Genomic DNA, 13,104 nt, shown 5'->3' with positions numbered 1-13,104 from the left:
TATACTGCAGTATTGAAGAGAAGTGAGTTCTTCTTGTTTTCTAACACACCAATATTTACTTTAGACGTGACTCCTTTCTGCTGACTTGCTAGACCATCAGAAATATTCTAACAGGAACGATGTTGACGGCAAGTGGGCAAGTCCTTGTCCCCTTAGCTAACCCCTGCAGTTTCTAGTAATAGCGACAGTCAGAGTCTGGGCAAAGAGTAAGGTTTGAGTACAGGGAAAGCCAGTGTTTCCAGAAATGAAGTAGGATGTGTCTTAAAGCAATGTTAGCCATTAGCTTGTTTCTAATTAGAAATTTAAGACAAGGAAAATCATTATTTCTTAAAACTTCTCTTTATTCATTCTTTGACAAATGTAAACAATGTATCATGATCATATCCACTCCTAACTCCCCTGCAATGCTGCCAAGACAGACCTTCCCCTTCACATCCTACCTCTTTTCTCTTTTCTTCTTTCCTGTCTCTTTCCCTGTCTCTCTGTATCTCTGTCTCTGTGTAACCTACTGAATCTAGTTAGTGTTGTCTGATGGAATGCTGATTGATCTTGTTGGCTTGATCTTGTATAGGTTACCATCGTGGCAGTGGATGGATGTTATGGTCATGTTATGAGTGCTGGAGATTTAACTCAGGTTCCTATGTTTGTGCAGTAAGCACTGTTATCTACTGAACCACCTCCCTAGTCTTGCTTCTGTGTTTCCTTTGAGATGGGGCACATAGTCCAGGCTGGTCTTGAACCATCTACAGAGTCAAGGTAGATGGCCTTGAATTCCTGATCTTCCTGCCTCCAAATCCAGAATGCTGAGGCTATAGGCATGAACATATTACTTTATGAAAACATAATTTTAATCATTTGAGTAGAATTGCTTTCAAGTATTGAATCTCACCTAAACATGAATTTATTTATTTAAAATATTGAATGGTACTAATATTTAAGTATTCTTAATATGTGATTATATATTGTTTTAAATATAGTTCAAATACTACTTTTTATATATAATTTTTATGTGTGTGTTGACATGGCAATTTGATATAAACATAAAACTATCTGAATCATGAAAAATTATAGCAAAAATTCTAATATACCAATTCTGAAGTAAAAATATAAATATTTCACAAATACTAACATGTAATCTCAATATATATTAACATTTTGATAGATACTTATTTATTAGATAAGTAGTTTAAAATCCATGAACTATTAGACCAAAAGTTAAACAAAAAGTTAGACAATAAGGCACGTAATTTTTAAAAAGGATATAGGTGTATAAGAAGGTAAGACTGTACCCTGAAAGTCTCTAAGGAGAACCACAGAGGATGCAAACACAAATAAATATCTAGAGTATAAGCCCTAGAAGTTTTTTTTTATTTTGGAATACATTATTTATTTATTGGAACAATAGATTTGATAAACAAGATTCCTGAACAATACTAGTCAGCCAACAAATGTCAGTAGAACACTTTCAATGTGCTCACCATGTCAACAAATGTCAGTAGAACACTTTCAATGTGCTTACCATGTCAACAAATGTCAGTAGAACACTTTCAATGTGCTCACCATGGTCCCAAGCACCGAGGGATACTTGAATGATCAAAATGCACCAAATAAGCTGAGTCCAATAATTAACAACCATAACAATATCCTCAGGCAAGTTTTCCCAGAGTTTTTAAGATGTCTTTGAATCAGGTGAGCATCTGGGTGAGAGAGAAACCAAGATTCTGGATTGCCCTATCCTGGACTTCTAAAGGGGGAATGCAGTATGGTGTGAGTCTGTAGCTGGAGGTTACACATGCTGATTCTCCCAGAACATCATTATTATTATATGAAGTCATTTAAAGAGTAGGTGGTTAGGGAGTTGGTCCAGTTGGTAAAGTGGCTGCCATGCAAGCTTGAGACTCTAAGTTGGAACCCCAGCACCTACAAAAAAGCTATATATGGTGGCACTCATATATAATCTATAGTCTATAATGTATAGATTATGTGTGTGTGTGTGTGTGTGTGTGTGTGTGTGTGTGTGTGGTGGGACTGCGGAGACAAGTGGATCCCTGGAGTTTGTTGTCCAGCCAGTCTAGACAAACCAATGAGTTCTGAGTTCAGTGAGAGACTCTGTCTCAAAAAAACAAGGTGGAGAATGATGAAGAAAGACACCTTCCTGTGATATAATGGGGAGAGGGTTGCGGGAAAGAAGAGCAGAAATAAAAGCGGGCGGGGGGGAGAAAGAAGCAATTCTATCATAAAGATCAACCCAGCAATATTTTGAAGATACGTAACATTTTACAATAAAATATAATACAAAAGAAATTTCTCAGCTGTGGTGAGTAAACTGGGCCAAATGCCAAGGCTATTTTGAGACATGCTGTGCTTTATAAGGATACCTTAATGGGAACCCTGGAGAGGAGTATGTGAAAGCATTGAATTTTGTAACATATAGAAATTGTTTTACACTCTGATGTCACACAAGCTCTTTCTTGCTTCTTCTAAGAGCTGAGCTGCACAGATGCCAGATTTGGAGAAGGCTAATGTGTACCTGTCTTATGGAGTAGGTCCAAGATGAGAGACTGCACACTTTCAAATCTCTGCCTGAATATTATATATATATATATATATATATATATATATATATATATATATGTACACACACACACACATATATATATATATATATATATATATATATATATATATATATGGAGAGAGAGAGAGAGAGAGAGAGAGAGAGAATCTTGCTAGGCCCTTGAACTCACTCCTCTGTCTCCTGAGTGCTGAAGCCCTAGAAGTTTTATAAAATTATCAAAACAAAATTTATAAAAAACCAACACTCAATCAATACAGCAATAATTTTTAAACTGATAATTAATATTAAGTTCTGAATAATCTTTTAATTAATAAAAGAATGTATGTTAATTTCTAAATTTTCATTTTAAAGGTAATATTATATATTATATTATATAAATACACACACACACACACACACACACACACACACACACACACACACATATATTTCCCCTCAAGTGAATCTTGCTCTTAGATAATGTCGAAATGAGTATGAAGAAAACAGAATTTCCTTTATGGGTGTATTCATCTAGTCATTCTTCAGATTAGTTAACATGGTTTAGTTAATTTATGCTTGCAACTGTGACAGATGTAGAGGGTAGGACCCGTGCCACAAAAGAGTTGAATGTCTTATTTGGAACTTGGATGATCATAAATAATATCATAAGATATTGTTATTTTCTTCAGAATTCAAAACAATTTCTAGTTCAGCAATGGTATAGAACCCCATTTTAAACAATTCCAAGAACAAATAAATGTTCATCATCATCATCTCAGGAATGTTTAAATGGAGGACATTGCAGATTACCATGAGACTCCTCTGAAGTGGTGGACTTTCAACACATTTCCAGAGAGTTTTCTGAGCTACACGTTGACTTTAGTAGTGAGGTTATTCCGTGGTCCAGCCTGCTCACAGCAAACACTCAACTCTCAATCTGTTTATTTGTGGCAGGTTCTTGCTATGCAGCCCAGGCTGGTCTCAAACTCACCACCCTCTTTCCCTAAGTGCTAGGATTACAAGTATAATCTAATGACTCAACTCTAGTTAATCTATTTTTAATTTAGGAACTGAATATTTAAGTTGAAAGAATAAAATACATGGCTATAAAAATATGTCATCAAAAAATTAGATCCAGTAAATAGAAAAGATTACAGAATGGCAGAAGGACACAGCAAGCTGACCAGATAAGGATCTCACTTTTACTAGGTTGGGGGTAACTGAGTTTTAAAAACAGAAATGAGATGTGAACAGAGGAGCCCATAGTAGATGGCACACATCTTGGCTTAGGAACATGGTGCTGTAATTGTTCAAGAAGGCAGAGTACCAGTGTGAACAGAGAATTCAAGAATAGGAGACATTTCAGAGATTACCTTACTACTTAAAAGCAATTAAGTCTGGAAAACAGTTAAAAAAAATTGCAAAGTGTTCAGTTGGGACCTCAAGCTGGCCCCTGCATGATCGGCAAAGTCCCATTCCTGTCTCTCTCACTATCTCCAAACCCACCCCTCAGAGAATCTCCAACAAAGAAAAGATGTCAAAAAAAAAAAAGAAAGAAAAAACCAACTCGTTTCTGCATTCCTGGGGACTATTGCAACGTCCTCCCCTGTTGCCGCCAGTTGCCCAGTTTCATGCCTATGCATTCCAGCTTTTGACCACACTTGGGCACAAACCCAGCTTGTGGGAGATACATCATCACCCCTCATCTATAGCTATATAATCTCCCTGCTTTAGTTTGGGCATGTGGCTTCTCCAACCTTGATCTCTGGGACTGGAGAAGCCACCTGGGAGTTGCTTTGCTCAAATAAACCTGTTCCACTTTTTCAATTTGGCTTGATCTGGGTCTACTGTGTTGGAGGAGAAACCTGTTATTGGGATACAGAAAACCTATTACAAAGTATTAGAACTTTTCTTTAAAATTTTTTAAGAAAAATCTGCAAGGGGCAGCACTTCCAGGTAAAAGCAAGGTGACCCCGGCTGCCCAAGGAGATTGTGGGGAAGCTGCCGCTACCAAGGGGAAGCCTGACTGTGGGGATGTCCAGCCTCCCACCTATGGAGGTCAGGCAGCAGGAGATGAGACTCCCAGCTGAAGATGGAACAGCACTGCTGTGCCCACTCCTTCTTGCACTCTCTGCTCCCTACGGTTGCTGAGAGCAAGAGCAACAGCTTCCTTAGTTTTCTTGTCTGCAGTTTTCTGCAGCTTGGCTGGAGGAAGAAGGCTAGGGAAGAGAGAGAGGCCAGGGAAACATGGGGGCCTCTGCAAATGGCCCCATGGTGAGATGGTGGTAAGGGTAGTGGGGTGGAGGATGGGGGTGTTACCCACCACTTCCACCAGTCTGTCTGGGTAATAAAAACTTCAGTACACCTCCCCCTCCCCTCACCTCTAGCAAAAGCAGCAACAACAAAACACCAGAATTTGAATATGCAAAGAAAACAGCCTAAAGGGCAGTGGTGGCACACACCTCTAATCCCAGTACAGGGAGGCAGAGGCAGGCAGATTTCTGTGAGTTGGAGCCAGCCTGGTCTACAAAGTGAGTTCTAGGACAGCCAGGATTATTACACAGAGAAATCCTGTCTCAAAAAAAAAAATCCCATATCCCCCCAAAACCCCAAAACAACCCCAACAACAAACCATAGCCCCAGGAACAAAGATTGTGTCTCACATATAAAAAACATAAACTAAGGGAGGGAAGGCTCTTGTGGGACTCAGATCTTCTGGTCCTTGCAGAGGACCCCTTCTCTCAGGGGTGTTGGCACATGTTTTTAAGCCCTCTTTTAATCTTTTTAGCCCCCTTACTAGGTTGGTAATAATGTGTTTCCCGCAGATAGGAACCTTCAGGCTAAAATAGGTTAAATGTTTTCCCGAACTCTGTGCTACACAGAAGAAGGAGTCTCGGAAGCAAGTCATTTTGATGGCTCCGCCATTTTCATTTCCGTTTAAACATGCGTGCTCAGCACTAGAAAACTGTGTATAAAGAAACTTGGAATTCGGATGAGGCTAATTGCACAATGGATTTCTGGCATGAAGAACACAAGACCAGACAGAGGCTAGAAACGTTTGATTAGACTGAAGGAGTCAGGAAGAAGGGAAAACCCACACTCCCAGCAATACTGGGATCCTTGAAGGTCCAGTACCAATGAGCAAAGATAACTGGGCGGGATTCAGAGATCACTGTCCTGTGGCTGCCTGAGGAGTGAGGGTGTAGTGGATGAAGGGTGGGTGCACCAGCTTCCCCAACTTCATTGTCTTCAGGCTTCAGCAGCTTGTCCAGGAGAAGGCTGCTCTGGCGGGAGAAACCCTGTTTGTGGAAATATTATATATCTGCTATAGTGGAAAGGACAATGTGTTAGGTCACAAGCGTGGTTAATCTCATACTGAATTCCCAAAGTGCCACATGAACTTCTTGCACATCCTTGAGGTTTTTCCTTAAACGTTGTCAGCAGAGAGATGAGTGTTTCCGCAAAGAGATCTTCTTTAAAGGACATTTTAAGGATTGTGTCCTTCCCCTTTTAAAAAGCGGCTGAGGTTTGCTAAACCCAGGAATAACATTCAGTCACTTGCTGGAAAGCTCAGCTTTTTTTTTTCACTCATAATAAAAATGAGTACAAAATGTTCACAGCACAGATTATGCCCCACGTGTTTACTATTTTAGCTGGCCTTAAAGATTTTTGCCTCGAAGACTCCTTTCAGGGTTCAGTTAAAGATGCCACGGCTTGCTAAAGGGGGGCAGGAAATTTGAGGGCAAATATTTGAGGGGTAAGAAATCTACTCACAATAGGAAATGTCTGTCCATGTTTCTTTTCTCTCTTCAACCCATCATTTCTCATGGTTCCACCCATTACTGTTGTCCTTGCTCAACACTGTTCTAGGTCTACATTGTTCTTAGTTCTATATTGTTCCTCCTTGTCTCCCTCATTACCAATGTCCCCAGTCATGTAGAGCCTTAAAACCAGCAATTCCCCAGCCCTAGCAGGTTACACACACACACACACACACACACACACACACACACACACACACCCCACATGGGAGTGGCTAGTACATGTCCGGCGAACTCTTTAATGGGGGAAAGTTAGTTAAGAGAGGAATAAAAACATGAGGAAATTCTAGAGGGGAAGGGTTTTGCTCTACACTTCATTTTTAGGTGGTTAGTAAAGCGCTAAATTTATTTTCAGTAGAATTATGAATAGGGACGGATTGTTTAAATCAGAGCACTACTTCTCTTCTCCCAGTATGCATAGAGGCTGAGAGGTAACTAGGCAACCAAGGGGAAGCTGATGGCTCTTGATCAGACAGACATACACCAGACACTGTAGTTTCTATCACCCTAGGTCTGGAGTTAGACTTACTGCTCAAAATAAAGAAGAAACCTAGCCTTCTAAATTATCAGTTCCGGGCTATACTGTTATCAATTGTTCTGATTGTGGGGTAAAACCAGAGCAGCTTGGGCAGGTAGTAATTCTACATCCTCGGAGATCTGTGAACAACTTCAGAGGGATGCTCTATGCCCAGACCCAAATGCCTGCTGATAAAGATAACTGCAGGAAGGCAGATCTCTGTGCTTACCCAGGAGAGAGGAGCAAGGCCTGGCAGTGGGAAACTGTTTTCATGAAACAGTTCTGAACGGTGGATATTTAATCCCCAAATATGTAACAGAAAGGAAGTCAGCTACAGCTAAAAATCTACAGCAAAGGACAGCCACTTTATTCACAAAGCAATCACAACAAAAAGCCTTGCCTTTGGTTTAGCCTTTACCAGATCCCTTGGTTCTGATAAGTCGCTGGTGAAAAGATGGCTGAGCAATACTGTGTAATGTTGCGGCTTGTAGCATATGATTACATGTGCAAGTCATATACTTAAGAATTCATTCATAGGTATAGATTCTAAGGAAGCAAGCAGGCATATGTGAAAACGTAAATATGTACTTTTTTCAACAATGAAAAATTTAAAACAAGTATGTATCAAAGAAAAATTCCCATAAAATTTAGAAAGATCATTCAATGGAACACAATTAAAATATATGGAAGGGGTAAAGAGAAAAGGGGGAAGAAGGGAAAGAGGGAGAAAGATGCAGTCATACTTTAATTGAAAATAAAAACCATATTTTCAAATGTAGATATTTAAAAAAGAAGCTTCAAGAATCCCGTGGACTTGCTGATCCAGAAGTCACCTGTCATCTGTGTTTGGAGACCCTGAGCCAGTCTTCAGGGAACAGGATTCACAACTCTGCATTTTGATTGGTTGTGGCTTTCTGTAATGGTCTCTATGGTCTCGATCTGTCTCAAAGAGATGCTTTCTTGAGGAGGGGTGAGGACAACACTTGTCTGTGGATATAAGGACAACTATTGAGAATGTAGTTAGGGAGTGTGCTGGTGTAGAGAGGAGAGAGCTATAGTCTTGTAAGATCCCTAACTTCACCAGCCATGGACAGTTGACTAGGTGTCCAGTACCAGCATGGTTTACCTCTGATTGAATGAATTTTAAATCCAATTCGAGAGCTGTTGGTTACTGCCAAAGTGTGCATGCCACTACTGCACCCTGAGGTCACTCTGCCATGCTGATCCTTGCTGTGGTTTATAGGTGTCATAACTAAGTAGGAATGTTGATTGCTTCCGTCCTTTGGAAGCTTGCATGGCCCTCTGGTACCATAAAAGCTAGTCCTCAGGGAGGAGGCCTTCAGCACAGATTCAACTGAGGGGTCTCTGGACCCTGTGTCTGAAGTGCATGGTCTCTTCAGCAATAGGGACCTAACTTCCACCTTTGGGGGTGGGGGCAACCAAGGGTAAAAGCTATAGCCTCTAATGGTTTGCAAGTCTCCTGGATGACCCTAAAAGGAGGGCTTCTGTGGCATTTGTTTGGTTTCTGATAGCACTGTGTATGGATAGTTCATACAGTGAAGACATCCGTTTTCTTTTCTCTATCGTGTTGTTTCACGTTCTTATGTAGTCAAACAAGAATATGCTTCAAAGCCAGTAAACTTATCACATCCAAACCAGTATAACAATCACTAGGATGAGAAATCTATTAAAATGATTCATAGGATCAAATGAAGCTATAGTATCTGCAAGGCTTGCCATCACATTTATCCCAGATGTACGTCGGGCAACGTATTAGAAAAAGTTTCCTTAATTTCTTGTTGTCAATCCATAAATCATTTGAGAAGAATTGGGGTGAGCCAACAAATGCATTTTAACTTTTCCCCAACTGTACTTGCCTTCATTAAACCTTCATAGAATAAGATGTAATATTCCGATCACATTTTAGTTTAATTTGTTCTTTCAAAGTCTCTTTCTCCTGAAAGTAGCACAGCTTGTCTCAAGTCGTCTGTTTCATCAACGATCTCACTAGCTATTTTATTCTGTCGGGCCCAGAGTTCTGCAGCATGCTGATGTCAGTCTAACATCCTCATTAGTTTGCATTTCTTTATGAAGCACCAATCCAGCTGTTGCAGCGGTAGCAGTCAGAGCAATAATTCCTATAATCACAGCAATGATGAATGCAATCATCCAATGAGTTCTCCGTCATGTGCTTTCAGTGAGTTTCTGGACTAGAATCAGCACAGATGGGTCTTGCTTGGCCTCGACAGCTTCCTTGGCATCCATACTGCTGATCTTGCTCTAAGAATATATAAATTTTCAGAAGTAGCATGGAATAAAATACTGGCATTAATACAGGTATGAATGAAGAGTACAATGTTTACAAGTGATGCTATGGTTATTAGGGTGTCACTGTATAGGCCCTTTCGATAATATATAAGGTAATGATGCCCATCCACCAAAGACATGGCCTTAATCTAAAGGACAAGGTATACTTACCACCATTAATGTTTAACTTTCCTTTCCACACTTTAAGAGGGTGTAAGGTATTTGCCAAATTAGTCTGAACTGAATTACCAAATTGTAACATAGGACCTGACATCCTGACTCCATGCCATTGGATAGATTCAATAATAGTGGAGCTAATTTCCACAGTTTCTGCAAACTATCCCAGTGCCATCTTAATTCTGAGTGAGAATATTTTCCTTGAGGGGAGCTGTAAAGGCTCCAATCAATGATGTCTCCATGGGAGATATTAATAAGCACTCGTGGTTTCTCACCTTTACATTGTTGCCAGTGTACCCCGTAGGACTCATTGTTGGTAACCCACGTCTCACAAAATGGCAGATTTATGGAATGAATAGCATTAATCTCCTGTCCTCTAAAACCAGATGCATAGAGCATGCAAAGTGTGTTATGAAAATCCTGGTTAGTATTATGATTAACTATTGATAACCAGATTTGAAAAGTTATATTTAGACAGTGAGTCCCATTACCCATACACGTAGGAACTGCTTGCACTCTCATGGTATAATTTATGATTTCCTTACCCTCTTCCTCAGGCTTAGCAGGCCCTCTGTGGTCATAAGGACCAGGTAACCAAGAGAAGTCATTGCCTATAACAGGAATATCCATATCTTTCCAACTTACCCCTTTGTTAACCGGAGGATGGGGATATAAGAACCCACTATGATTGGTCCAGACAGTATAGCAAGGAACAGGGTTGTAGCACTCAAAGATTCCCTAGTCAGCCAAATTATTGCTTCTCAAATCTGCCTCAGAGGTTGTCTTTTTTCCCAGACTTGTGTTAGCCATGTCAGCAGCTATGGCATCCAGGGGACTTTCCTTTCATTTCAAGGATATCCACCACTCTGCAGAAACATAAGCATAACCTCAGCTTCAACATAACACCTTCCTTAATTTCATTCTGCTGTCAAAACATCCTTGTGCTACACAGACCGACTCAATTCAGCAGTTTTTTCCTATAGTTCAACGCCTTCCAGTAGCTGCTACCCCTGCTTCGTTAGCATTTAAAAATTTAAAGTTAGTAAAGCATTATGTTATCCATCTCTGGGAGTCCTCTCACCCCCCTCTTGTTTTATAAGCATCTCTTTTGGAGTGTGATTAGCTCTTTCCACAATTGCTTGTCCCATAGGCTGTGTGGTATTCCTGTCTTACTGTGTTTGGATGCCACATCTTTCAGGCACCCTTTAGTGCACTTTACGCATTCTTTAATGGAGCTCTCTACTCAATTTCAGAAATAAATGTCTGTACCTTCACTTACTAATAAGCCTGAAAAATTCGCATTTCTTGTTTGAACATGTCTTTTGTTTGAAGGCAATCACTACAAAGTCTCTTTGGAGATGATATCAATAACTGATCAGGGGTATAGAATAAATTGAATGTGAGCACATCTTCTGTGAGAATAGAAATGGCCTGTAAATATCCAAATATTCCATAAGTTGAGCATGTATAAAAACACATGGATGGGGCTCGGCTTAACTGTATCCATGCTACAGCAAAGACACTTCTTCTAGAGACTAGAGTTGAGAAGGGTGCTATTCAGAATGTCCTTCATGTGTAAATATGATAAAGAAAGCACACACACAGATGCACAGGAGTGTTCATGCACACATGTGTGCACGCTTGCGCACATACCCACACACCCACACCGACTGAATGAATAAGAAAGAGCATTATATATGTGAGCTATTAATGCATAAAAAAGGAATGTCAGCATGAAATAACTCCCCCAGCAGGGGGGGGGGGGCGAGCATTTGGTTTGCATGTTTTGTCTCCCTAAATATGTTTCCAGATTCCTTAACCGCTAGTGGGCTATAAACAATCACGGAAAGGAAGGCGACATAATAGCAAGAGCTGGGCTGCAAGCTCTGTGAGGTTAGAAAGCTCTGAACATTAGAACCATTATAGCAATACGAAAATGTTCACTACAGAAAACACGAAAGACAATTGACAGTGGTCGAGAAGGAGGGGCAAACCTGAGCACTTCAGTTTCACCACTGAAGAGGACAGAAAGGTCAATAGAGGCACAGAGGAATGATATGGCTTGAGAAATAATCTCTCCTGTAAGCATAAGTCACAATGAGTGGGGCAAAAGAAGAAGCTGAACATGTACTGATACCGTTCAAGTTTTCTAAGTATAGAAAAATACATTAAATATGTGACTTGAAAAGAAATCTTTTACTTTGGGAAATAAGTAATGAACACATACATATAAAATTTGTATATCTTTTGAGTATGAAGAGAAATTCTGGAAGAAAAACACCCATGAACTTAAAGAATAGGTAACCTGCTATCTAAGGTATTGAAACAAACCCAGCTTTTACAGTAGGCAACAAATGGGGATAGCTGTAGTTATTCAGTGGAAATGCTTCTGACATAAACATTTACTCAACTGTTTGTCTGTTGTGTGCAAGAATGTTACAGCAGCTAGATATGTGAACTTTCAGAGAAATCACACCCACATGGTGCCTGGCATTGTTTCCTTATGAGATCAGGGAACAGGGAAGACAGCCCTGGGAGGCCAGAGAAGGGGAAATGTGTGTCAGCAAGACAGAGGTATGGCCTGTTGGAGTCAGCAAAGCTGAGCCTGAGAAGAAGCGCTGAGGCATTGTTTAGGAGAATCTGTGGTTGAAGTTTCACCTCTAGCACGCTCCTCTTCCTTCCCCAGTCTCCCTCCCTGGCCCCTGCCTCTCCCTTAGTGAGGGAAGGAGAAAGTGGCAGGAAGGGGAAGTATGTTTTGAAGGCATGAGGAAATGAGGGCTGTGACCTCTTTCTAAACAGGTCAAGGAAATGGATGTGGAACTGTGATTTAGGGAGTGGAGGATTCCAGGATCCAGGGAAGGATTGTGTGAGCCAATAGTTAAGACTTTGGGATAAGGGGGCTTGTGTTTTGGCTCCACCCATATTGTGGAATGATTTTCATTGGATCTTAATGAATTGTGGCAGGTCCTTACTTGAACAGAAAAGCAAGGATGGAGTTGAATGGGATATAGGGTCAGAATCAACCTTCAATGTTCCAAATTCTTTCTTGTACAAAATGTAAAAATGTATGTTAAGCATTCAAATGTGAGTGAAGAAGCAAAAAAAAAATCCTATTATTTATATTATTCCATGCTATTTCTAAACACTTGCTGCTTTCATGTTTGTTTTTATTTAAAACATGGAGGGTTTACCCCCAAGCCTGCACATTCCGTAGTTGGTGGTTCTTCCTGGAAGACAGGCTGTAGGCATAGGTCCTGGGGTCTCGTGTAGTTTCAGACTCTCCATCTGCATGAGTAAGTGTGTGTGTGAGAGAGGGAGAGAGAGGGAGAGGGGGAGAGAGTAGGAGAGGGGTGGTGTATGGAGAAAAAGTGCCTCTTAACCAGCACTGGTTTAGAACTGTCTTCTCCCCAGGATCCGGCTCCTTTCCCACAAGCCCTCCTGTTTCTCTTGTGTGACATTCTCTGATCTTCTACACCACGCTTAGCTACTCCCATTCTTTTATGACACATTTGCATTACACATAACATCTGTGTTATTCCACTCTCCCAGACCCACGTAGGAGCATCACACTGTGCTTACCAGGGATATGTCCATACAGGACAGAGAAAAGGGATGGCCTCACCTGTCAGTGGCACTCCCCCACATCATCCGTGCCTTGCAGAAATTATGGTAACGTTACACGGGGAAATCTACGTAGCTGCGCCAAGCAAAAGGGATTTAGAAGC

Source organism: Microtus oregoni, unplaced genomic scaffold (genome assembly GCF_018167655.1).
Source record: "Microtus oregoni isolate MIOR12 unplaced genomic scaffold, Mior012 000002F_ref0000024, whole genome shotgun sequence".
In the NCBI taxonomy this organism is placed as follows: domain Eukaryota; kingdom Metazoa; phylum Chordata; class Mammalia; order Rodentia; family Cricetidae; genus Microtus; species Microtus oregoni.
Note: the sequence above shows the minus strand (reverse complement) of the source record.